This window comes from Scyliorhinus torazame, chromosome 4, assembly GCF_047496885.1.
Source record: "Scyliorhinus torazame isolate Kashiwa2021f chromosome 4, sScyTor2.1, whole genome shotgun sequence".
Taxonomy (NCBI): domain Eukaryota; kingdom Metazoa; phylum Chordata; class Chondrichthyes; order Carcharhiniformes; family Scyliorhinidae; genus Scyliorhinus; species Scyliorhinus torazame.
The window spans coordinates 22,769,291-22,795,318 of NC_092710.1; positions in this window are offsets into that span (position 1 = coordinate 22,769,291).

Consider the following 26,028-nt stretch of genomic DNA (forward strand, 5'->3'; position numbering starts at 1 on the left):
ATTCTGAGACGATGTTTCCCCGTGTGGGAAAGTCTGGGAGCAGAGGGCAGAATCTCAGAGTGACGGGAGACTTTGAGAGGATGTTTTCCCGTGTGGGAGAGTCTGGGAGCAGAGGGCAGAATCTCAGAGTGAGGGGAGATTCTGAGAGGATGTTTCCCCCTGTTTCAGAGTCTGGGAGCAGAGGACAGAATCTCAGAGTGAGGGGAGATTCTGAGAGGATGTTTCCCCGTGTGGGAGAGTCTGAGACCAGGGGACAGAATCTCAGAGTGAGGGTAGATTCTGAGAGGATGTTTCCCCGTGTGGGAGAGTCTGGTAGCAGAGGACAGAATCTCAGAGTGAGGGGAGATTCTGAGAGGATGTTTCCACGTGTGGGAGAGTCTGGGACCAGAGGACAGAATCTCAGAGTGAGAGGAGATTCTGAGAGGATGTTTCCCCGTCTGAGAGAGTCTGGGACCAGAGGACAGAATCTCAGAGTGAGGGGAGATTCTGAGAGGATGTTTCCCCATGTGGGAGAGCCTGGGAGCAGAGGGCAGAATCTCAGAGTGAGGGGAGATTCTGAGAGGATGTTTCCCTGTGTGGGAGAGTCTGGGACCAGAGGGCAGAATCTCAGAGTGTGGGGAGATTCTGAGAGGATGTTTCCACGTGTGGGAGAGTCTGGGAGAAGAGGACAGAATCTAAGAGCGGACCGAGATTCTGAGAGGATGTTTCCCCGTGTGGGAGAGTCTGGGTGAGGGGAGATTCTGAGAGGATGTTTCCCGGTGTGGGAGAGTCTGGGCCCAGAGGACAGAATCTCAGAGTGAGGGGAGGTTCTGAGAGGATATTTTCCCGTGTGGGAGAGTCTGGGAGCAGAGGACAGAATCTCAGAGTGAGGGGAGGTTCTGAGAGGATGTTTTCCCGTGTGGGAGAGTCTGGGAGTAGAGGACAGAATCTCAGAGTGAGGGGAGATTCTGAGAGGGTGTTTCCTCGTGTGGGAGATTCTGGGAGCAGAGGACAGAATCTAAGGGTGAGGGAAGATTCTGAGAGGATGTTTCCCCGTGTGGGAGAGTCTGGTCACAGAGGACAGAATCTCAGAGTGAGGCGAGATTCTGAGAGGATGTTTCCCCGTGTGGGAAAGTCTGGGAGCAGAGGGCAGAATCTCAGAGTGACGGGAGACTCTGAGAGGATGTTTTCCCGTGTGGGAGAGTCTGGGAGCAGAAGGGCAGAATCTCAGAGTGAGGGGAGATTCTGAGAGGATGTTTCCCCATGTGGGAGACTCTGGGAGCAGAGGACAGATTCTCAGAGTGAGGGGAGATTATGAGAGGATGTTTCCCAGTGTGGGAGAGTCTGAGACCAGAGGACAGAATCTCAGAGTGAGGGGAGATTCTGAGAGGATGTTACCATGTGTGGGAGAGTCTGGGACCAGAGGGCAGAATCTCAGAGTGAGGGGAGATTCTGAGAGGATGTTTCCCGTCTGGGAGAGTCTGGGAGCAGAGGACAGAATCTCAGAGCGGACGGAGATTCTGAGAGGATGTTTCCCGTGTGGGAGAGTCTGGGTGAGGGGAGATTCTGAGAGGATGTTTCCCCGTGTGGGAGAGTTTGAGCCCAGAGGACAGAATCTCTGAGTGAAAGGAGATTCTGAGAGGATGTTTCCCCCTGTGGGAGAGTCCGGGAGCAGAGGACAGAATCTCAGAGTGAGGGGAGATTCTGAGAGGTTGTTTCCCCGTGTGGGAGAGTCTGAGACCAGGGGACAGAATCTCAGAGTGAGGGGAGATTCTGAGAGGATGTTTCCCGGTGTGGGAGAGTCTGGTAGCAGAGGACAGAATCTCAGAGTGAGGGGAGATTCCGAGAGGATGTTTCCCCGAGTGGGAGAGTCTGGGACCAGAGGACAGAATCTCAGAGTGAGGGGAGATTCTGAGAGGATGTTTACCCTTGTGGGAGAGTCTGGGCCCAGAGGACAGAATCTCTGAGTGAGGGGAGATTCTGAGAGGATGTTTCCCCGTGTGGGAGAGTCTGGGACCAGAGGGCAGAATCTCAGATTGAAGGGAGATTCTGAGAGGATGTTTCCCCCTGTGTGAGAGTCTGGGAGCAGAGGACAGAATCTCAGAGTGAGGGGGGATTCTGAGAGGATGTTTCCCCGTGTGGGAGAGTCTGGTAGCAGAGGACAGAATCTCAGAGTGAGGGGAGAATCTGAGAGGATGTTTCCCCGTGTGGGAGAGTCTGGGCCCAGAGGACAGAATCTCAGAGTGAGGGGAGGTTCTGAGAGGATGTTTTCCCGTGTGTGAGAGTCTGGGAGCAGAGGACAGAATCTCAGAGTGAGGGGAGGTTCTGAGAGGATGTTTTCCCGTGTGTGAGAGTCTGGGAGCAGGGGACAGAATCTCAGAGTGAGGGGAGATTCTGAGAGGATGTTTCCCCGTGTGGGAGAGTCTAGGAGCAGAGGACAGAATCTACGGGTGAGGGGAGATTCTGAGAGGAAGTTTCCCCGTGTGGGAGAGTCTGGTCCCAGAGGACAGAATCTCAGAGTGAGGCGAGATTCTGAGAGGATATTTCCCCGTGTGGGAAAGTCTGGGAGCAGAGGGCAGAATCTCAGATTGACGGGAGACTCTGAGAGGATATTTTCCCGTGTGGGAGAGTCTGGGAGCAGAAGGGCAGAATCTCAGAGTGAGGGGAGATTCTGAGAGGATGTTTCCCCATGTGGGAGAGTCTGGGAGCAGAGGACAGAATCTCAGAGTGAGGGAAGATTCTGAGAGGATGTTTCCCCGTGTGGGAGAGTCTGAGACCAGAGGACAGAATCTCAGAGTGAGGGGAGATTCTGAGAGGATGTTACCCTGCGTGGGAGAGTCTGGGACCAGAGGGCAGAATCTCAGAGTGAGGGGAGATTCTGAGAGGACGTTTCCCGTGTGGGAGAGTCTGGGAGCAGAGGACAGAATCTCAGAGTGAGGGGAGGTTCTGAGAGGATGTTTACCCTTGTGGGAGAGTCTGGGTGAGGGGAGATTCTGAGAGGTTGTTACCCCGTGTGGGAGAGTCAAGGCCCAGAGGACAGAATCTCAGAGTGAGGGGAGGTTCTGAGAGGATGTTTACCCTTGTGGGAGAGTCTGGGAGCAGAGGGCAGAATCTCAGAATGAGGGGAGATTCTGAGAGGATGATTCCCCGTGTGGGAGAGTCTGAGACCAGTGGACAGAATCTCAGAGTGAGGGGAGATTCTGAGAGGATGTTTCACCGTGTGGGAGAGTCTGGGACCAGAGGACAGAATCTCAGAGTGAGGGGAGATTCTGAGAGGATGTTTCCCCGTGTGAGAGAGTCTGGGACCAGAGGACAGAATCTCAGAGTGAGGGGAGATTCTGAGAGGATGTTTCCCCGTGTGGGAGAGCCTGGGAGCAGAGGGCAGAATCTCAGAATGAGGGGAGATTCTGAGAGGATGTTTCCCTGTGTGACAGAGTCTGGGACCAGAGGGCAGAATCTCAGAGCGGACGGAGATTCTGAGAGGATGTTTCCCCGTGTGGGAGAGTCTGGGTGAGTGGAGATTCTGAGAGGATGTTTCCCCGTGTGGGAGAGTCTGGTCCCAGAGGACAGAATCTCAGAGAGAGGCGAGATTCTGAGAGGATGTTTCCCCGTGTGGGAAAGTCTGGGAGCAGAGGGCAGAATCTCAGAGTGACGGGAGACTCTGAGAGGATGTTTTCCCGTGTGGGAGAGTCTGGGAGCAGAGGGCAGAATCTCAGAGTGAGGGGAGTTTCTGAGAGGATGTTTCCCCCTGTTTGAGAGTCTGGGAGCAGAGGACAGAATCTGAGAGTGAGGGGAGATTCTGAGAGGATGTTTCCCCGTGTGGGAGAGTCTGAGACCAGGGGACAGAATCTCAGAGTGAGGGGAGATTCTGAGAGGATGTTTCCCCGTGTGGGAGAGTCTGGTAGCAGAGGACAGAATCTCAGAGAGAGGGGAGTTTCTGAGAGGATGTTTCCACGTGTGGGAGAGCCTGGGACCAGAGGACAGAATCTCAGAGTGAGAGGAGATTCTGAGAGGATGTTTCCCCGTCTGAGAGAGTCTGGGACCAGAGGACAGAATCTCAGAGTGAGGGGAGATTCTGAGAGGATGTTTCCGCATGTGGGAGAGCCTGGGAGCAGAGAGCAGAACCTCAGAGTGAGGGGAGATTCTGAGAGGATGTTTCCCTGTGTGGGAGAGTCTGGGACCAGAGGGCAGAATCTCAGAGTGAGGGGAGATTCTGAGAGGATGTTTCCACGTGTGGGAGAGTCTGGGAGAAGAGGACAGAATCTCAGAGCGGACCGAGATTCTGAGAGGATGTTTCCCCGTGTGGGAGAGTCTGGGTGAGGGGAGATTCTGAGAGGATGTATCCCCGTGTGGGAGAGTCTGGGCCCAGAGGACAGAATCTCAGAGTGAGGGGAGGTTCTGAGAGGATGTTTTCCCGTGTGGGAGAGTCTGGGAACAGAGGACAGAATCTCAGAGTGAGGGGAGATTCTGAGAGTGTATTTCCTCGTGTGGGAGATTCTGGGAGCAGAGGACAGAATCTAAGGGTGAGGGAAGATTCTGAGAGGATGTTTCCCCGTGTGGGAGAGTCTGGTCCCAGAGGACAGAATCTCAGAGTGAGGCGAGATTCTGAGAGGATGTTTCCCCGTGTGGGAAAGTCTGCGAGCAGAGGGCAGAATCTCAGAGTGACGGGAGACTCTGAGAGGATGTTTTCCCGCGTGGGAGAGTCTGGGAGCAGAAGGGCAGAATCTCAGAGTGAGGGGAGATTCTGAGAGGATGTTTCCCCATGTGGGAGAGTCTGGGAGCAGAGGACAGAATCTCAGAGTGAGGGGAGATTCTGAGAGGATGTTTCCCCGTGTGGGAGAGTCTGAGACCAGAGGACAGAATCTCAGAGTGAGGGGAGATTCTGAGAGGATGTTACCATGTGTGGGAGAGTCTGGGACCAGAGGGCAGAATCTCAGAGTGAGGTGAGATTCTGAGAGGATGTTTCCCGTGTGGGAGAGTCTGGGAGCAGAGGACAGAATCTCGGAGCGGACGGAGATTCTGAGAGGATGTTTCCCGTGTGGGAGAGTCTGGGTGAGGGGAGATTCTGAGAGGATGTTTCCCCGTGTGGGAGAGTCTGGGCCCAGAGGACAGAATCTCAGAGTGAGGGGAGGTTCTGAGAGGATGTTTCCCCGTGTGGGAGAGTCTGGGAGCAGAGGACAGAATCTCAGAGTGAGGGGAGATTCTGAGAGGGTGTTTCCCCGTGTCGGAGATTCTGAGACCAGAGGACAGAATCTCAGGGTGAGGGGAGATTCTGAGAGGATGTTTCCCCGTGTGGGAGAGTCTGGGCCCAGAGGACAGAATCTCTGAGCGTGGGGAGATTCTGAGAGGATGTTTCCCCGTGTGGGAGAGTCTGGGACCAGAGGGCAGAATCTCTGAGTGAAATGAGATTCTGAGAGGATGTTTCCCACTGTGGGAGAGTCCGGGAGCAGAGGACAGAATCTCAGAGTGAGGGGAGAATCTGAGAGGAAGTTTCCCCGTGTGGGAGAGTCTGGGAGCAGAGGACAGAATCTCAGAGTGAGGGGAGATTCTGAGAGGTTGTTTCCCCGTGTGGGAGAGTCTAAGACAAGGGGACAGAATCTCAGAGTGAGGGGAGATTCTGAGTGGATGTTTCCCCGTGTGGGAGAGGCTGGTAGCAGAGGACAGAATCTCAGAGTGAGGGGAGATTCTGAGAGGATGTTTCCCCGAGTGGGAGAGTCTGGGACCAGAGGACAGAATCTCAGAGTGAGGGGACATTCTGAGAGGATGTTTACCCGTGTGGGAGAGTCTGGGCCCAGAGGACAGAATCTCAGAGTGAGTGGAGATTCTGAGAGGTTGTTTCCCCGTGTGGGAGAGTCTGGGACCAGAGGGCAGAATCTCAGATTGAAGGGAGATTCTGAGAGGATGTTTCCCCCTGTGGGAGAGTCTGGGAGCAGAGGACAGAATCTCAGAGTGAGGGGAGATTCTGAGAGGATGTTTCCCCGTGTGGGAGATTCTGGTAGCAGAGGACAGAATCTCAGAGTGAGGGGAGATTCTGAGCGGATGTTTCCCCGTGTGGGAGAGTCTGGGGCCAGAGGACAGAATCTCAGAGTGAGGGGAGATTCTGAGAGGATGTTTCCCCGTGTGAGAGTGTCTGGGACCAGAGGACAGAATCTCACAGTGAGGGGAGATTCTGAGAGGATTTTTCCCCGTTTGGGAGAGCATGGGAGCAGAGGGCAGAATCTCAGAATGAGGGGAGATTCTGAGAGGATGTTTCCCTGTGTGGGAGCGTCTGGGACCAGAGGGCAGAATCTCAGAGTGAGGGGAGATTCTGGGAGGATGTTTCCCCGTGTGGGAGAGTCTGGAAGCAGAGGACAGAATCTCAGAGCGGACGGAGATTCTGAGAGGATGTTTCCCCGTGTGGGAGAGTCTGGGTGAGGGGAGATTCTGAGAGGATGTTTCCCCGTGTGGGAGAGTCTGGGAGCAGAGGACAGAATCTCAGAGTGAGAGGAGATTCTGAGAGGATGTTTCCCCGTGTGAGAGAGTCTGGGACCAGAGGACAGAATCTCAGAGTGAGGGGAGATTCTGAGAGGATGTTTCCCCGTGTGGGAGAGTCTGGGTGAGGGGAGATTCTGAGAGAATGTTTCCCCGTGTGGGAGAGTCTGGGCCCAGAGGACAGAATCTCAGAGTGAGGGGAGGTTCTGAGAGGATGTTTTCCCGTGTGGGAGAGCCTGGGAGCAGAGGACAGAATCTCAGAGTGAGGGGAGATTCTGAGAGGGTGTTTCATCGTGTGGGAGATTCTGGGAGCAGAGGACAGAATCTAAGGGTGAGGGGAGATTCTGAGAGGATGTTTCCCCGTGTGGGAGAGTTTGGTCCCAGAGGACAGAATCTCAGAGTGATGCGAGATTCTGAGAGGATGTTTCCCCGTGTGGGAAAGTGTGGGAGCAGAGGGCAGAATCTCAGAGTGACGGGAGACTCTGAGAGGATGTTTTCCCGTGTGGGAGAGTCTGGGAGCAGAAGGGCAGAATCTCAGAGTGAGGGGAGATTCTGAGAGGATGTTTCCCCATGTGGGAGAGTCTGGGAGCAGAGGACAGAATCTCAGAGTGAGGGGAGATTCTGAGAGGATGTTTCCCCGTGTGGGAGAGTCTGGGCCCAGAGGACAGAATCTCAGAGTGAGGGGAGATTCTGAGAGGATGTTACCCTGTGTGGGAGATTCTGGGTCCAGAGGGCAGAATCTCACGTGAGGGGAGATTCTGAGAGGATGTTTCCCGTGTGGGAGAGTTTGGGAGCAGAGGACAGAATCTCAGAGCGGACGGAGATTCTGAGAGGATGTTTCCCGTGTGGGAGAGTCTCGGTGAGGGGAGATTCTGAGAGGATGTTACCCCGTGTGGGAGAGTATGGGCCCAGAGGACAGAATCTCAGAGTGAGGGGAGGTTCTGAGAGGATGTTTCCCCGTGTGAGAGAGTCTGGGAGCAGAGGACAAAATCTCAGAGTGAGGCGAGATTCTGAGAGGATGTTTCCCCGTGTGGGAGAGTCTGGGAGCAGAGGACAGAATCTCAGAGTGAGGGGAGATTCTGAGAGGTTGTTTCCCCGTGTGGGAGATTCTGAGACCAGAGGACAGAATCTCTGGGTGAGGGGAGATTCTGAGAGGATGTTTCCCCGTGTGGGAGAGTCTGGGCCCAGAGGACAAAATCTCAGAGTGAGGCGAGATTCTGAGAGGATGTTTCCCCGTGTGCTAGAGTCTGGGAGCAGAGGGCAGAATCTCTAAGTGAGGGGAGATTCTGAGAGGATGTTTCCCCGTGTTGGAGAGTCTGGGACCAGAGGGCAGAATCTCTGAGTGAAAGGAGATTCTGAGAGGATGTTTCCCCGTGTGGGAGAGTCTGGGAGCTGAGGACAGAATCTCAGAGTGAGGGGAGATTCTGAGAGGAAGTTTCCCCGTGTGGGAGAGTCTGGGAGCAGAGGACAGAACCTCAGAGTGAGGGGAGATTCTGAGAGGTTGTTTCCCCGTGTGGGAGAGTCTGAGACCAGGGGACAGATTCTCAGAGTGAGGGGAGATTCTGAGAGGATGTTTCCCAGTGTGGGAGAGGTTGGTAGCAGAGGACAGAATCTCAGAGTGAGGGGAGATTCTGAGAGGATGTTTCCCCGTGTGGGAGAGTCTGGGCCCAGAGGACAGAATCTCAGAGTGAGGGGAGATTCTGAGAGGATGTTTCCCCGTGTGGGAGAGTCTGGGACCAGAGGGCAGAATCTCAGATTGAAGGGAGATTCTGAGAGGATGTTTCCCCCTGTGGGAGAGTCTGGGAGCAGAGGACAGAATCTCAGAGTGAGGGAGATTCTGAGAGGATGTTTCCCCGTGTGGGAGAGTCTGGTAGCAGAGGACAGAATCTCAGAGTGAGGGGAGATTCTGAGAGGATGTTTCCCCGTGTGGGAGGGTCTGGGACCAGAGGACAGAATCTCAGAGTGAGGGGAGATTCTGAGAGGATGGTTCCCCGTGTGAGAGAGTCTGGGACCAGAGGACAGAATCTCACAGTGAGGGGAGATTCTGAGAGGATTTTTCCCCGTGTGGGAGAGCCTGGGAGCAGAGGGCAGAATCTCAGAATGAGGGGAGATTCTGAGAGGATGTTTCCCTGTGTGGGAGAGTCTGGGACCAGAGGGCAGAATCTCAGAGTGAGGGGAGATTCTGGGAGGATGTTTCCCCGTGTGGGAGAGTCTGGGAGCAGAGGACAGAATCTCAGAGCGGACGGAGATTCTATGAGGATGTTTCCCCGTGTGGGAGAGTCTGGGTGAGGGGAGATTCTGAGAGGAAGTTTCCCCGTGTGGGAGAGTCTGGGCCCAGAGGACAGAATCTCAGAGTGAAAGGAGATTCTGAGAGGATGTTTCCCCCTGTGGGAGAGTCCGGGAGCAGAGGACAGAATCTCAGAGTGAGGGGAGATTCTGAGAGGTTGTTTCCCCGTGTGGGAGAGTCTGAGACCAGGGGACAGAATCTCAGAGTGAGCGGAGATTCTGAGAGGATGTTTCCCGGTGTGGGAGAGGCTGGTAGCAGAGGACAGAATCTCAGAGTGAGGGGAGATTCTGAGAGGATGTTTCCCCGTGTGGGAGAGTCTGGGACCAGAGGGCAGAATCTCAGATTGAAGGGAGATTCTGAGAGGATGTTTCCCCCTGTGTGAGAGTCTGGGAGCAGAGGACAGAATCTCAGAGTGACGGGGGATTCTGAGAGGATGTTTCCCCGTGTGGGAGAGTCTGGTAGCAGAGGACAGAATCTCAGAGAGAGGGGAGAATCTGAGAGGATGTTTCCCCGTGTGGGAGAGTCTGGGCCCAGAGGACAGAATCTCAGAGTGAGGGAGGTTCTGAGAGGATGTTTTCCCGTGTGTGAGAGTCTGGGAGCAGAGGACAGAATCTCAGAGTGAGGGGAGATTCTGAGAGGGTGTTTCCTCGTGTGGGAGATTCTGGGAGCAGAGGACAGAATCTAAGGGTGAGGGGAGATTCTGAGAGGAAGTTTCCCCGAGTGGGAGAGTCTGGGAGCAGAGGACAGAACCTCAGAGTGAGGGGAGATTCTGAGAGGTTGTTTCCCCGTGTGGGAGAGTCTGAGACCAGGGGACAGAATCTCAGAGTGAGGGGAGATTCTGAGAGGATGTTTCCCGGTGTGGGAGAGGCTGGTAGCAGAGGACAGAATCTCAGAGTGAGGGGAGATTCTGAGAGGATGTTTCCCCGAGTGGAGAGTCTGGGACCAGAGGACAGAATCTCAGAGTGAGGGGAGATTCTGAGAGGATGTTTACCCTTGTGGGAGAGTCTGGGCCCAGAGGACAGAATCTCAGAGTGAGGGGAGATTCTGAGAGGATGTTTCCCCGTGTGGGAGAGTCTGGGACCAGAGGGCAGAATCTCAGATTGAAGGGAGATTCTGAGAGGATGTTTCCCCCTGTGTGAGAGTCTGGGAGCAGAGGACAGAATCTCAGAGTGAGGGGGGATTCTGAGAGGATGTTTCCCCGTGTGGGAGAGTCTGGTAGCAGAGGACAGAATCTCAGAGTGAGGGGAGAATCTGAGAGGATGTTTCCCCGTGTGGGAGAGTCTGGGCCCAGAGGACAGAATCTCACAGTGAGGGGAGGTTCTGAGAGGATGTTTTCCCGTGTGTGAGAGTCTGGGAGCAGAGGACAGAATCTCAGAGTGAGGGGAGATTCTGAGAGGGTGTTTCCTCGTGTGGGAGATTCTGGGAGCAGAGGACAGAATCTAAGGGTGAGGGGAGATTCTGAGAGGAAGTTTCCCCGTGTGGGAGAGTCTGGTCCCAGAGGACAGAATCTCAGAGTGAGGCGAGATTCTGAGAGGATATTTCCCCGTGTGGGAAAGTCTGGGAGCAGAGGGCAGAATCTCAGATTGACGGGAGACTCTGAGAGGATATTTTCCCGTGTGGGAGAGTCTGGGTGAGGGGAGATTCTGAGAGGATGTTACCCCGTGTGGGAGAGTCTGGGCCCAGAGGACAGAATCTCCGAGTGAGGGGAGGTTCTGAGAGGATGTTTCCCCGTCTGGGAGAGTCTGGGCCCAGAGGGCAGAATCTCAGAGTGTGGGGAGATTCTGAGAGGATGTTTCCCCCTGTGGGAGAGTCTGGGCCCAGAGGGCAGAATCTCAGAGTGAGGGGAGATTCTGAGAGGGTGTTTCCCCGTGTGGGAGAGTCTGGGCCCAGAGGGCAGAATCTCAGAGTGAGGGGAGATTCTGTGAGGATGTTTCACCGTGTGGGAGAGTCTGGGAGCAGAGGGCAGAATCTCAGAGTGAGGGGAGATTCTGAGAGGATGATTCCCCGTGTGGGAGAGTCTGAGACCAGGGGACAGAATCTCAGAGTGAGGGGAGATTCTGAGAGGATGTTTCACCGTGTGGGAGAGTCTGGGACCAGAGGACAGAATCTCAGAGTGAGGGGAGATTCTGAGAGGATGTTTCCCCGTGTGAGAGAGTCTGGGACCAGAGGACAGAATCTCAGAGTGAGGGGAGATTCTGAGAGGATGTTTCCCCGTGTGGGAGAGCCTGGGAGAAGAGGACAGAATCTCGGAGCGGAACGAGATTCTGAGAGGATGTTTCCCCGTATGGGAGAGCCTGGGAGCAGAGGGCAGAATCTCAGAATGAGGGGAGATTCTGAGAGGATGTTTCCCTGTGTGGGAGAGTCTGGGACCAGAGGGCAGAATCTCAGAGCGGACGGAGATTCTGAGAGGATGTTTCCCCGTGTGGGAGAGTCTGGGTGAGGGGAGATTCTGAGAGGAAGTTTCCCCGTGTGGGAGAGTCTGGTCCCAGAGGACAGAATCTCAGAGTGAGGCGAGATTCTGAGAGGATGTTTCCCCGTGTGGGAAAGTCTGGGAGCAGAGGGCAGAATCTCAGAGTGACGGGAGACTCTGAGAGGATGTTTTCCCGTGTGGGAGAGTCTGGGAGCAGAGGGCAGAATCTCAGAGTGAGGGGAGATTCTGAGAGGATGTTTCCCCCTGTTTGAGAGTCTGGGAGCAGAGGACAGAATCTGAGAGTGAGGGGAGATTCTGAGAGGATGTTTCCCCATGTGGGAGAGTCTGAGACCAGGGGACAGAATCTCAGAGTGAGGGGAGATTCTGAGAGGATGTTTCCCCGTGTGGGAGAGTCTGGTAGCAGAGGACAGAATCTCAGAGTGAGGGGAGTTTCTGAGAGGATGTTTCCACGTGTGGGAGAGCCTGGGACCAGAGGACAGAATCTCAGAGTGAGAGGAGATTCTGAGAGCATGTTTCCCCGTCTGAGAGAATCTGGGACCAGAGGACAGAATCTCAGAGTGAGGGGAGATTCTGAGAGGATGTTTCCCCATGTGGGAGAGCCTGGGAGCAGAGGGCAGAATCTCAGAGTGAGGGGAGATTCTGAGAGGATGTTTCCCTGTGTGGGAGAGTCTGGGACCAGAGGGCAGAATCTCAGAGTGAGGGGAGATTCTGAGAGGATGTTTCCACGTGTGGGAGAGTCTGGGAGAAGAGGACAGAATCTCAGAGCGGACCGAGATTCTGAGAGGATGTTTCCCCGTGTGGGAGAGTCTGGGTGAGGGGAGATTCTGAGAGGATGTATCCCCGTGTGGGAGAGTCTGGGCCCAGAGGACAGAATCTCAGAGTGAGGGGAGGTTCTGAGAGGATGTTTTCCCGTGTGGGAGAGTCTGGGAGCAGAGGACAGAATCTCAGAGTGAGAGGAGATTCTGAGAGTGTATTTCCTCGTGTGGGAGATTCTGGGAGCAGAGGACAGAATCTAAGGGTGAGGGAAGATTCTGAGATGATGTTTCCCCGTGTGGGAGAGTCTGGTCCCAGATGACAGAATCTCAGAGTGAGGCGAGATTCTGAGAGGATGTTTCCCCGTGTGGGAAAGTCTGGGAGCAGAGGGCAGAATCTCAGAGTGACGGGAGACTCTGAGAGGATGTTTTCCCGTGTGGGAGAGTCTGGGAGCAGAAGGGCAGAATCTCAGAGTGAGGGGAGATTCTGAGAGGATGTTTCCCCATGTGGGAGAGTCTGGGAGCAGAGGACAGAACCTCAGAGTGAGGGGAGATTCTGAGAAGATGTTTCCCCGTGTGGGAGAGTCTGAGACCAGAGGACAGAATCTCCGGGTGAGGGGAGATTCTGAGAGGATGTTACCATGTGTGGGAGAGTCTGGGACCAGAGGGCAGAATCTCAGAGTGAGGTGAGATTCTGAGAGGATGTTTCCCGTGTGGGAGAGTCTGGGAGCAGAGTACAGAATCTCGGAGCGGACGGAGATTCTGAGAGGATGTTTCCCGTGTGGGAGAGTCTGGGTGAGGGGAGATTCTGAGAGGATGTTTCCCCGTGTGGGAGAGTCTGGGCCCAGAGGACAGAATCTCAGAGTGAGGGGAGATTCTGAGAGGATGTTTCCCCGTGTGGGAGAGTCTGGGAGCAGAGGACAGAATCTCAGAGAGGGGGGAGATTCTGAGAGGGTGTTTCCCCGTGTGGGAGAGTCTGGGCCCAGAGGACAGAATCTCAGAGTGAGGGGAGATTCTGAGAGGATGTTTCCCCGTGTGGGAGAGTCTGGGACCAGAGGGCAGAATCTCTGAGTGAGGGGAGATTCTGGGAGGATGTTTCCCCGTGTGAGAGAGTCTGGGACCAGAGGACAGAATCTCAGAGTGAGGGGAGATTCTGGGAGGATGTTTCCCCGTGTGGGAGAGTCTGGGACCAGAGGGCAGAATCTCAGAGTGAGGGGAGATTCTGAGAGGATGTTTCCCCGTGTGAGAGAGTCTGGGACCAGAGGACAGAATCTCAGAGTGAGGGGAGATTCTGGGAGGATGTTTCCCCGTGTGGGAGAGTCTGGGACCAGAGGGCAGAATCTCAGAATGAGGGGAGATTCTGAGAGGATGTTTCCCCGTGTGGGAGCGTCTGGGACCAGAGGGCAGAATCTCAGAGTGAGGGGAGATTCTGAGAGGATGTTTCCCGTCTGGGAGAGTCTGGGAGCAGAGGACAGAATCTCAGAGCGGACGGAGATTCTGAGAGGATGTTTCCCCGTGTGGGAGAGTCTGGGTGAGAGGAGATTCTGAGAGGAAGTTTCCCCGTGTGGGAGAGTCTGGGCCCAGAGGACAGAATCTCAGAGTGAGGAGAGGTTCTGAGAGGATGTTTCCCCGTGTGGGAGAGTCTGGGAGCAGAAGACAGAATCTCAGAGTGAGGGGAGATTCTGAGAGGTTGATTCCTCGTGTGGGAGATTCTGGGAGCAGAGGACAGAATCTCAGGGTGAGGGGAGATTCTGAGAGGATGTTTTCCCGTGTGGGAGAGTCTGGTCCCAGAGGACAGAATCTCAGAGTGAGGCGAGATTCTGAGAGGATGTTTCCCCGTGTGGGAAAGTCTGGGAGCAGAGGACAGAATCTCAGAGTGACGGGAGACTCTGAGAGGATGTTTCCCCGTGTGGGAGAGTCTGGGTGAGGGGAGATTCTGAGAGAATGTTTCCCCGTGTGGGAGAGTCTGGGCCCAGAGGACAGAATCTCAGAGTGAGGGGAGGTTCTGAGAGGATGTTTTCCCGTGTGGGAGAGCCTGGGAGCAGAGGACAGAATCTCAGAGTGAGGGGAGATTCTGAGAGGGTGTTTCATCGTGTGGGAGATTCTGGGAGCAGAGGACAGAATCTAAGGGTGAGGGGAGATTCTGAGAGGATGTTTCCCCGTGTGTGAGAGTTTGTTCCCAGAGGACAGAATCTCAGAGTGATGCGAGATTCTGAGAGGATGTTTCCCCGTGTGGGAAAGTGTGGGAGCAGAGGGCAGAATCTCAGAGTGACGGGAGACTCTGAGAGGATGTTTTCCCGTGTGGGAGAGTCTGGGAGCAGAAGGGCAGAATCTCAGAGTGAGGGGAGATTCTGAGAGGATGTTTCCCCATGTGGGAGAGTCTGGGAGCAGAGGACAGAATCTCAGAGTGAGGGGAGATTCTGAGAGGATGTTTCCCCGTGTGGGAGAGTCTGGGCCCAGAGGACAGAATCTCCGAGTGAGGGGAGCTTCTGAGAGGATGTTACCCTGTGTGGGAGATTCTGGGTCCAGAGTGCAGAATCTCACGTGAGGGGAGATTCTGAGAGGATGTTTCCCGTGTGGGAGAGTTTGGGAGCAGAGGACAGAATCTCAGAGCGGACGGAGATTCTGAGAGGATGTTTCCCCGTGTGGGAGAGTCTGGGCCCAGAGGACAGAATCTCAGAGTGAGGGGAGATTCTGAGAGGATGTTACCCCGTGTGGGAGAGTGTGGGCCCAGAGGACAGAATTTCAGAGTGAGGGGAGGTTCTGAGAGGATGTTTCCCCGTGTGAGAGAGTCTGGGAGCAGAGGACAGAATCTCAGGGTGAGGGGAGATTCTGAGAGGATGTTTCCCCGTGTGGGAGAGTCTGGGAGCAGAGGACAGAATCTCAGAGTGAGGGGAGATTCTGAGAGGTTGTTTCCCCGTGTGGGAGAGTCTGGGCCCAGAGGGTAGAATGTCAGAGTGAGGGGAGATTCTGAGAGGATGTTTCCCCGTGTGGGAGAGTCTGGGAGCAGAGGACAGAATCTCAGAGTGAGGGGAGATTCTGAGAGGAAGTTTTCCCGTGTGGGAGATTCTGAGACCAGAGGACAGAATCTCAGGGTGAGGGGAGATTCTGAGAGGTTGTTTCCCCGTGTGGGAGAGTCTGGGAGCAGAGGACAGAATCTCAGAGTGAGGGGAGATTCTGAGAGGATGTTTTCCCGTGTGGGAGATTCTGAGACCAGAGGACAGAATCTCCGGGTGAGGGGAGATTCTGAGAGGATGTTTCCCCGTGTGCTAGAGTCTGGGAGCAGAGGGCAGAATCTCTAAGTGAGGGGAGATTCTGAGAGGATGTTTCCCCGTGTTGGAGAGTCTGGGACCAGAGGGCAGAATCTCTGAGTGAAAGGAGATTCTGAGAGGATGTTTCCCCCTGTGGGAGAGTCTGGGAGCTGAGGACAGAATCTCAGAGTGAGGGGAGATTCTGAGAGGAAGTTTCCCCGTGTGGGAGAGTCTGGGAGCAGAGGACAGAACCTCAGAGTGAGGGGAGATTCTGAGAGGTTGTTTCCCCGTGTGGGAGAGACTGAGACAAGGGGACAGAATCTCAGAGTGAGGGGAGATTCTGAGAGGATGTTTCCCAGTGTGGGAGAGGTTGGTAGCAGAGGACAGAATCTCAGAGTGAGGGGAGATTCTGAGAGGATGTTTCCCCGAGTGGGAGAGTCTGGGACCAGAGGACAGAATCTCAGAGTGAGGGGAGATTCGGAGAGGATGTTTCCCCGTGTGGGAGAGTCTTGGCCCAGAGGACAGAATCTCAGAGTGAGGGGAGATTCTGAGAGGATGTTTCCCCGTGTGCGAGAGTCTGGGACCAGAGGGCAGAATCTCAGATTGAAGGGAGATTCTGAGAGGATGTTAACCCCTGTGGGAAAGTCTGGGAGCAGAGGACAGAATCTCAGAGTGAGGGAGATTCTGAGAGGATGTTTCCCCGTGTGGGAGAGTCAGGTAGCAGAGGACAGAATCTCAGAGTGAGGGGAGATTCTGAGAGGATGTTTCCCCGTGTGGGAGAGTCAGGGACCAGAGGACAGAATCTCAGAGTGAGGGGAGATTCTGAGAGGATGATTCCCCGTGTGAGAGAGTCTGGGACCAGAGGACAGAATCTCACAGTGAGGGGAGATTCTGAGAGGATTTTTCCCCGTGTGGGAGAGCCTGGGAGCAGAGGGCAGAATCTCAGAATGAGGGAAGATTCTGAGAGGATGTTTCCCTGTGTGGGAGAGTCTGGGACCAGAGGGCAGAATCTCAGAGTGAGGGGAGATTCTGGGAGGATGTTTCCCCGTGTGGGAGAGTCTGGGTGAGGGGAGATTCTGAGAGGAAGTTTCCCCGTGTGGGAGAGTCTGGGCCCAGAGGACAGAATCTCAGAGTGAGGAGAGGTTCTGAGAGGATGTTTCCCCGTGTGGGAGAGTCTGGGAGCAGAAGACAGAATCTCAGAGTGAGGGGAGATTCTGAGAGGTTGATTCCTCGTGTGGGAGATTCTAGGAGCAGAGGACAAAATCTCAGGGTGAGGGGAGATTCTGAGAGGATGTTTCCCCGTGTGGGAGAGTCTGGTCCCAGAGGACAGAATCTCAGGGTGAGGGGAGATTCTGAGAGGATGTTTCCCCGTGTGGGAGAGTCTGGGAGCAGAGGACAGAATCTCAGAGTGAGGGGAGATTCTGAGAGGTTGTTTCCCCGTGTGGGAGATTCTGAGACCAGAGGACAGAATCTCCGGGTGAGGGGAGATTCTGAGAGGATGTTTCCCCGTGTGGGAAAGTCTGGGAGCAGAGGGCAGAATCTCAGAGTGACGGGAGACTCTGAGAGGATGTTTTCCCGTGTGGGAGAGTCTGGGAGCAGAGGACAGAATCTCAGAGTGAGAGGAGATTCTGAGAGGATGTTTCCCCGTGTGAGAGAGTCTGGGACCAGAGGACAGAATCTCAGTGAGGGGAGATTCTGAGAGGATGTTTCCCCGTGTGGGAGAGTCTGGGCCCAGAGGACAGAATCTCAGAGTGAGGGGAGATTCTGAGAGGATGTTTCCCCGTGTGGGAGAGTCTGGGACCAGAGGGCAGAATCTCAGATTGAAGGGAGATTCTGAGAGGATGTTTCCCCCTGTGGGAGAGTCTGGGAGCAGAGGACAGAATCTCAGAGTGAGGGGAGATTCTGAGAGGATGTTTCCCCGTGTGGGAGAGTCTGGTAGCAGAGGACAGAATCTCAGAGTGAGGGGAGATTCTGAGAGGATGTTTCCCCGTGTGGGAGAGTCTGGGACCAGAGGACAGAATCTCAGAGTGAGGGGAGATTCTGAGAGGATGATTCCCCGTGTGAGAGAGTCTGGGACCAGAGGACAGAATCTCAGAGCGAGGGGAGATTCTGAAAGGATGTTTCCCCGTGTGGGAGAGCCTTAGAGCAGAGGGCAGAATCTCAGAGTGAGGGGAGATTCTGAGAGGATGTTTCCCTGTGTGGGAGAGTCTGGGAGCAGAGGACAGAATCTCAGAGCGGACGGAGATTCTGAGAGGATGTTTCCCCGTGTGGGAGAGTATGGGTGAGGGGAGATTCTGAGAGGATGTTTCCCCGTGTGGGAGAGTCTGGGCCCAGAGGACAGAATCTCAGAGTGAGGGGAGGTTCTGAGAGGATGTTTCCCCGTGTGGGACAGTCTGGGAGCAGAAGGGCAGAATCTCAGAGTGAGGGGAGATTCTGAGAGGATGTTTCCCCGTGTGGGAGAGTCTGGGAGCAGAGGACAGAATCTCAGAGTGAGGGGAGATTCTGAGAGGATGTTTCGCCATGTGGGAGAGTCTGGGAGCAGAGGACAGAATCTCAGAGCGGACGGAGATTCTGAGAGGATGTTTCCTGTGTGGGAGAGTCTGGGTGAGGGGAGATTCTGAGAGGATGTTACACCGTGTGGGAGAGTCTGGGACCAGAGGGCAGAATCTCTGAGTGAAAGGAGATTCTGAGAGGCTGTTTCCCCCTGTGGGAGAGTCTGGGAGCAGAGGACAGAATCTCAGAGTGAGGGGAGATTCTGAGAAGAAGTTTCCCCGTGTGGGAGAGTCTGGGAGCAGAGGACAGAATCTCAGAGTGAGGGCAGATTCTGAGAGGTTGTTTCCCCGTGTGGGAGAGTCTGAGACCAGGGGACAGAATCTCAGAGTGAGGGGAGATTCTGAGAGGATGTTTCCCCGTGTGGGAGAGTCTGAGACCAGGGGACAGAATCTCAGAGTGAGGGGAGATTCTGAGAGGATGTTTCCCCGTGTGGGAGAGGCTGGGAGCAGAGGACAGAATCTCAGAGTGAGGGGAGATTCTGAGAGGTTGTTTCCCCGTGTGGGAGAGTCTGAGACCAGGGGACAGAATCTCAGAGTGAGGGGAGATTCTGAGAGGATGTTTCCCCCTGTGGGAGAGTCTGGGACCAGAGGACAGAATCTCAGAGTGAGGGGAGATTCTGAGAGGATGTTTCCCCGTGTGGGAGAGTCTGGGAGCAGAGGACAGAATCTCAGAGTGAGGGGAGATTCTGAGAGGATGTTTCCACGAGTGGGAGAGTCTGGGACCAGAGGACAGAATCTCAGAGTGAGGGGAGATTCTGAGAGGATGTTTACCCTTGTGGGAGAGTCTGGGACCAGAGGACAGAATCTCAGAGTGAGGGGAGATTCTGAGAGGATGTTTCCCCGTGTGGGAGAGTCTGGGATCAGAGGACAGAATCTCAGAGTGAGGGGAGATTCTGAGAGGATGTTTCCCCCTGTGGGAGAGTCTGGGAGCAGAGGGCAGAATCTCAGAGTGAGGGGAGATTCTGAGAGGATGTTTCCCCCTGTTTGAGAGTCTGGGAGCAGAGGACAGAATCTCAGAGTGAGGGGAGATTCTGAGAGGATGTTTCCCCGTGTGGGAGAGCCTTAGAGCAGAGGGCAGAATCTCAGAGTGAGGGGAGATTCTGAGAGGATGTTTCCCTGTGTGGGAGAGTCTGGGACCAGAGGGCAGAATCTCAGAGCGGACGGAGATTCTGAGAGGATGTTTCCCCGTGTGGGATAGTCTGGGCCCAGAGGACAGAATCTCAGAGTGAGGGGAGGTTCTGAGAGGATGTTCCCCGTGTGGGAGAGCCTGGGAGCAGAGGACAGAATCTCAGAGTGAGGGGAGATACAGAGAGGGTGTTTCGTCGTGTGGGAGATTCTGGGACCAGAGGACAGAATCTCAGAGTGAGGCGAGATTCTGAGAGGATGTTTCCCCGTGTGGGAAAGTCTGGGAGCAGAGGGCAGAATCTCAGAGTGACGGGAGACTCTGAGAGGGTGTTTCATCGTGTGGGAGATTCTGGGAGCAGAGGACAGAATCTAAGGGTGAGGGGAGATTCTGAGAGGATGTTTCCCCGTGTGTGAGAGTTTGTTCCCAGAGGACAGAATCTCAGAGTGATGCGAGATTCTGAGAGGATGTTTCCCCGTGTGGGAAAGTGTGGGAGCAGAGGGCAGAATCTCAGAGTGACGGGAGACTCTGAGAGGATGTTTTCCCGTGTGGGAGAGTCTGGGAGCAGAAGGGCAGAATCTCAGAGTGAGGGGAGATTCTGAGAGGATGTTTCCCCATGTGGGAGAGTCTGGGAGCAGAGGACAGAATCTCAGAGTGAGGGGAGATTCTGAGAGGATGTTTCCCCGTGTGGGAGAGTCTGGGCCCAGAGGACAGAATCTCCGAGTGAGGGGAGCTTCTGAGAGGATGTTACCCTGTGTGGGAGATTCTGGGTCCAGAGTGCAGAATCTCACGTGAGGGGAGATTCTGAGAGGATGTTTCCCGTGTGGGAGAGTTTGGGAGCAGAGGACAGAATCTCAGAGCGGACGGAGATTCTGAGAGGATGTTTCCCCGTGTGGGAGAGTCTGGGCCCAGAGGACAGAATCTCAGAGTGAGGGGAGATTCTGAGAGGATGTTACCCCGTGTGGGAGAGTATGGGCCCAGAGGACAGAATTTCAGAGTGAGGGGAGGTTCTGAGAGGATGTTTCCCCGTGTGAGAGAGTCTGGGAGCAGAGGACAGAATCTCAGGGTGAGGGGAGATTCTGAGAGGATGTTTCCCCGTGTGGGAGAGTCTGGGAGCAGAGGACAGAATCTCAGAGTGAGGGGAGATTCTGAGAGGTTGTTTCCCCGTGTGGGAGAGTCTGGGCCCAGAGGGTAGAATGTCAGAGTGAGGGGAGATTCTGAGAGGATGTTTCCCCGTGTGGGAGAGTCTGGGAGCAGAGGACAGAATCTCAGAGTGAGGGGAGATTCTGAGAGGAAGTTTTCCCGTGTGGGAGATTCTGAGACCAGAGGACAGAATCTCAGGGTGAGGGGAGATTCTGAGAGGTTGTTTCCCCGTGTGGGAGAGTCTGGGAGCAGAGGACAGAATCTCAGAGTGAGGGGAGATTCTGAGAGGATGTTTTCCCGTGTGGGAGATTCTGAGACCAGAGGACAGAATCTCCGGGTGAGGGGAGATTCTGAGAGGATGTTTCCCCGTGTGCTAGAGTCTGGGAGCAGAGGGCAGAATCTCTAAGTGAGGGGAGATTCTGAGAGGATGTTTCCCCGTGTTGGAGAGTCTGGGACCAGAGGGCAGAATCTCTGAGTGAAAGGAGATTCTGAGAGGATGTTTCCCCCTGTGGGAGAGTCTGGGAGCTGAGGACAGAATCTCAGAGTGAGGGGAGATTCTGAGAGGATGTTTCCCCTTGTGGGAGAGTCAGGGCCCAGAGGACAGAATCTCAGAATGAGGGGAGATTCTGAGAGGATGTTTCCCCGTGTGCTAGAGTCTGGGAGCAGAGGGCAGAATCTCTGAGTGAGGGGAGAATCTGAGAGGATGTTTCCCCGTGTGGGAGAGTCTGGGCCCAGAGGACAGAATCTCAGAGTGAGGGGAGATTCTGAGAGGATGTTTCCCCGTGTGGGAGAGTCTGGGACCAGAGGGCAGAATCTCTGAGTGAAAGGAGATTCTGAGAGGATGTTTCCCCCTGTGGGAGAATCTGGGAGCAGAGGACAGAATCTCAGAGTGAGGGGAGATTCTGAGAGGATGTTTCCCCGTGTGGGAGAGTCTGGGCCCAGAGGACAGAATCTCAGAGTGAGGGGAGGTTCTGAGAGGATGTTTCCCCGTGTGGGACAGTCTGGGAGCAGAAGGGCAGAATCTCAGAGTGAGGGGAGATTCTGAGAGGATGTTTCCCCGTGTGGGAGAGTCTGGGAGCAGAGGACAGAATCTCAGAGTGAGGGGAGATTCTGAGAGGATGTTTCGCCATGTGGGAGAGTCTGGGAGCAGAGGACAGAATCTCAGAGCGGACGGAGATTCTGAGAGGATGTTTCCTGTGTGGGAGAGTCTGGGTGAGGGGAGATTCTGAGAGGATGTTACACCGTGTGGGAGAGTCTGGGACCAGAGGGCAGAATCTCTGAGTGAAAGGAGATTCTGAGAGGCTGTTTCCCCCTGTGGGAGAGTCTGGGAGCAGAGGACAGAATCTCAGAGTGAGGGGAGATTCTGAGAAGAAGTTTCCCCGTGTGGGAGAGTCTGGGAGCAGAGGACAGAATCTCAGAGTGAGGGCAGATTCTGAGAGGTTGTTTCCCCGTGTGGGAGAGTCTGAGACCAGGGGACAGAATCTCAGAGTGAGGGGAGATTCTGAGAGGATGTTTCCCCGTGTGGGAGAGTCTGAGACCAGGGGACAGAATCTCAGAGTGAGGGGAGATTCTGAGAGGATGTTTCCCCGTGTGGGAGAGGCTGGGAGCAGAGGACAGAATCTCAGAGTGAGGGGAGATTCTGAGAGGTTGTTTCCCCGTGTGGGAGAGTCTGAGACCAGGGGACAGAATCTCAGAGTGAGGGGAGATTCTGAGAGGATGTTTCCCCCTGTGGGAGAGTCTGGGACCAGAGGACAGAATCTCAGAGTGAGGGGAGATTCTGAGAGGATGTTTCCCCGTGTGGGAGAGTCTGGGAGCAGAGGACAGAATCTCAGAGTGAGGGGAGATTCTGAGAGGATGTTTCCACGAGTGGGAGAGTCTGGGACCAGAGGACAGAATCTCAGAGTGAGGGGAGATTCTGAGAGGATGTTTACCCTTGTGGGAGAGTCTGGGACCAGAGGACAGAATCTCAGAGTGAGGGGAGATTCTGAGAGGATGTTTCCCCGTGTGGGAGAGTCTGGGATCAGAGGACAGAATCTCAGAGTGAGGGGAGATTCTGAGAGGATGTTTCCCCCTGTGGGAGAGTCTGGGAGCAGAGGGCAGAATCTCAGAGTGAGGGGAGATTCTGAGAGGATGTTTCCCCCTGTTTGAGAGTCTGGGAGCAGAGGACAGAATCTCAGAGTGAGGGGAGATTCTGAGAGGATGTTTCCCCGTGTGGGAGAGCCTTAGAGCAGAGGGCAGAATCTCAGAGTGAGGGGAGATTCTGAGAGGATGTTTCCCTGTGTGGGAGAGTCTGGGACCAGAGGGCAGAATCTCAGAGCGGACGGAGATTCTGAGAGGATGTTTCCCCGTGTGGGATAGTCTGGGCCCAGAGGACAGAATCTCAGAGTGAGGGGAGGTTCTGAGAGGATGTTCCCCGTGTGGGAGAGCCTGGGAGCAGAGGACAGAATCTCAGAGTGAGGGGAGATACAGAGAGGGTGTTTCGTCGTGTGGGAGATTCTGGGACCAGAGGACAGAATCTCAGAGTGAGGCGAGATTCTGAGAGGATGTTTCCCCGTGTGGGAAAGTCTGGGAGCAGAGGGCAGAATCTCAGAGTGACGGGAGACTCTGAGAGGGTGTTTCATCGTGTGGGAGATTCTGGGAGCAGAGGACAGAATCTAAGGGTGAGGGGAGATTCTGAGAGGATGTTTCCCCGTGTGTGAGAGTTTGTTCCCAGAGGACAGAATCTCAGAGTGATGCGAGATTCTGAGAGGATGTTTCCCCGTGTGGGAAAGTGTGGGAGCAGAGGGCAGAATCTCAGAGTGACGGGAGACTCTGAGAGGATGTTTTCCCGTGTGGGAGAGTCTGGGAGCAGAAGGGCAGAATCTCAGAGTGAGGGGAGATTCTGAGAGGATGTTTCCCCATGTGGGAGAGTCTGGGAGCAGAGGACAGAATCTCAGAGTGAGGGGAGATTCTGAGAGGATGTTTCCCCGTGTGGGAGAGTCTGGGCCCAGAGGACAGAATCTCCGAGTGAGGGGAGCTTCTGAGAGGATGTTACCCTGTGTGGGAGATTCTGGGTCCAGAGTGCAGAATCTCACGTGAGGGGAGATTCTGAGAGGATGTTTCCCGTGTGGGAGAGTTTGGGAGCAGAGGACAGAATCTCAGAGCGGACGGAGATTCTGAGAGGATGTTTCCCCGTGTGGGAGAGTCTGGGCCCAGAGGACAGAATCTCAGAGTGAGGGGAGATTCTGAGAGGATGTTACCCCGTGTGGGAGAGTATGGGCCCAGAGGACAGAATTTCAGAGTGAGGGGAGGTTCTGAGAGGATGTTTCCCCGTGTGAGAGAGTCTGGGAGCAGAGGACAGAATCTCAGGGTGAGGGGAGATTCTGAGAGGATGTTTCCCCGTGTGGGAGAGTCTGGGAGCAGAGGACAGAATCTCAGAGTGAGGGGAGATTCTGAGAGGTTGTTTCCCCGTGTGGGAGAGTCTGGGCCCAGAGGGTAGAATGTCAGAGTGAGGGGAGATTCTGAGAGGATGTTTCCCCGTGTGGGAGAGTCTGGGAGCAGAGGACAGAATCTCAGAGTGAGGGGAGATTCTGAGAGGAAGTTTTCCCGTGTGGGAGATTCTGAGACCAGAGGACAGAATCTCAGGGTGAGGGGAGATTCTGAGAGGTTGTTTCCCCGTGTGGGAGAGTCTGGGAGCAGAGGACAGAATCTCAGAGTGAGGGGAGATTCTGAGAGGATGTTTTCCCGTGTGGGAGATTCTGAGACCAGAGGACAGAATCTCCGGGTGAGGGGAGATTCTGAGAGGATGTTTCCCCGTGTGCTAGAGTCTGGGAGCAGAGGGCAGAATCTCTAAGTGAGGGGAGATTCTGAGAGGATGTTTCCCCGTGTTGGAGAGTCTGGGACCAGAGGGCAGAATCTCTGAGTGAAAGGAGATTCTGAGAGGATGTTTCCCCCTGTGGGAGAGTCTGGGAGCTGAGGACAGAATCTCAGAGTGAGGGGAGATTCTGAGAGGAAGTTTCCCCGTGTGGGAGAGTCTGGGAGCAGAGGACAGAACCTCAGAGTGAGGGGAGATTCTGAGAGGTTGTTTCCCCGTGTGGGAGAGACTGAGACAAGGGGACAGAATCTCAGAGTGAGGGGAGATTCTGAGAGGATGTTTCCCAGTGTGGGAGAGGTTGGTAGCAGAGGACAGAATCTCAGAGTGAGGGGAGATTCTGAGAGGATGTTTCCCCGAGTGGGAGAGTCTGGGACCAGAGGACAGAATCTCAGAGTGAGGGGAGATTCGGAGAGGATGTTTCCCCGTGTGGGAGAGTCTTGGCCCAGAGGACAGAATCTCAGAGTGAGGGGAGATTCTGAGAGGATGTTTCCCCGTGTGCGAGAGTCTGGGACCAGAGGGCAGAATCTCAGATTGAAGGGAGATTCTGAGAGGATGTTTCCCCCTGTGGGAAAGTCTGGGAGCAGAGGACAGAATCTCAGAGTGAGGGAGATTCTGAGAGGATGTTTCCCCGTGTGGGAGAGTCAGGTAGCAGAGGACAGAATCTCAGAGTGAGGGGAGATTCTGAGAGGATGTTTCCCCGTGTGGGAGAGTCAGGGACCAGAGGACAGAATCTCAGAGTGAGGGGAGATTCTGAGAGGATGATTCCCCGTGTGAGAGAGTCTGGGACCAGAGGACAGAATCTCACAGTGAGGGGAGATTCTGAGAGGATTTTTCCCCGTGTGGGAGAGCCTGGGAGCAGAGGGCAGAATCTCAGAATGAGGGAAGATTCTGAGAGGATGTTTCCCTGTGTGGGAGAGTCTGGGACCAGAGGGCAGAATCTCAGAGTGAGGGGAGATTCTGGGAGGATGTTTCCCCGTGTGGGAGAGTCTGGGAGCAGAGGACAGAATCTCAGAGCGGACGGAGCTTCTAAGAGGATGTTTCCCCGTGTGGGAGAGTCTGGGTGAGGGGAGATTCTGAGAGGAAGTTTCCCCGTGTGGGAGAGTCTGGGCCCAGAGGACAGAATCTCAGAGTGAGGAGAGGTTCTGAGAGGATGTTTCCCCGTGTGGGAGAGTCTGGGAGCAGAAGACAGAATCTCAGGGTGAGGGGAGATTCTGAGAGGATGTTTCCCCGTGTGGGAGAGTCTGGGCCCAGAGGACAGAATCTCAGAGTGAGGGGAGATTCTGAGAGGTTGTTTCCCCGTGTGGGAGATTCTGAGACCAGAGGACAGAATCTCCGGGTGAGGGGAGATTCTGAGAGGATGTTTCCCCGTGTGGGAAAGTCTGGGAGCAGAGGGCAGAATCTCAGAGTGACGGGAGACTCTGAGAGGATGTTTTCCCGTGTGGGAGAGTCTGGGAGCAGAGGACAGAATCTCAGAGTGAGAGGAGATTCTGAGAGGATGTTTCCCCGTGTGAGAGAGTCTGGGACCAGAGGACAGAATCTCAGTGAGGGGAGATTCTGAGAGGATGTTTCCCCGTGTGGGAGAGTCTGGGCCCAGAGGACAGAATCTCAGAGTGAGGGGAGATTCTGAGAGGATGTTTCCCCGTGTGGGAGAGTCTGGTAGCAGAGGACAGAATCTCAGAGTGAGGGGAGATTCTGAGAGGATGTTTCCCCGTGTGGGAGAGTCTGGGACCAGAGGACAGAATCTCAGAGTGAGGGGAGATTCTGAGAGGATGATTCCCCGTGTGAGAGAGTCTGGGACCAGAGGACAGAATCTCAGAGCGAGGGGAGATTCTGAAAGGATGTTTCCCCGTGTGGGAGAGCCTTAGAGCAGAGGGCAGAATCTCAGAGTGAGGGGAGATTCTGAGAGGATGTTTCCCTGTGTGGGAGAGTCTGGGAGCAGAGGACAGAATCTCAGAGCGGACGGAGATTCTGAGAGGATGTTTCCCCGTGTGGGAGAGTATGGGTGAGGGGAGATTCTGAGAGGATGTTTCCCCGTGTGGGAGAGTCTGGGCCCAGAGGACAGAATCTCAGAGTGAGGGGAGGTTCTGAGAGGATGTTTCCCCGTGTGGGACAGTCTGGGAGCAGAAGGGCAGAATCTCAGAGTGAGGGGAGATTCTGAGAGGATGTTTCCCCGTGTGGGAGAGTCT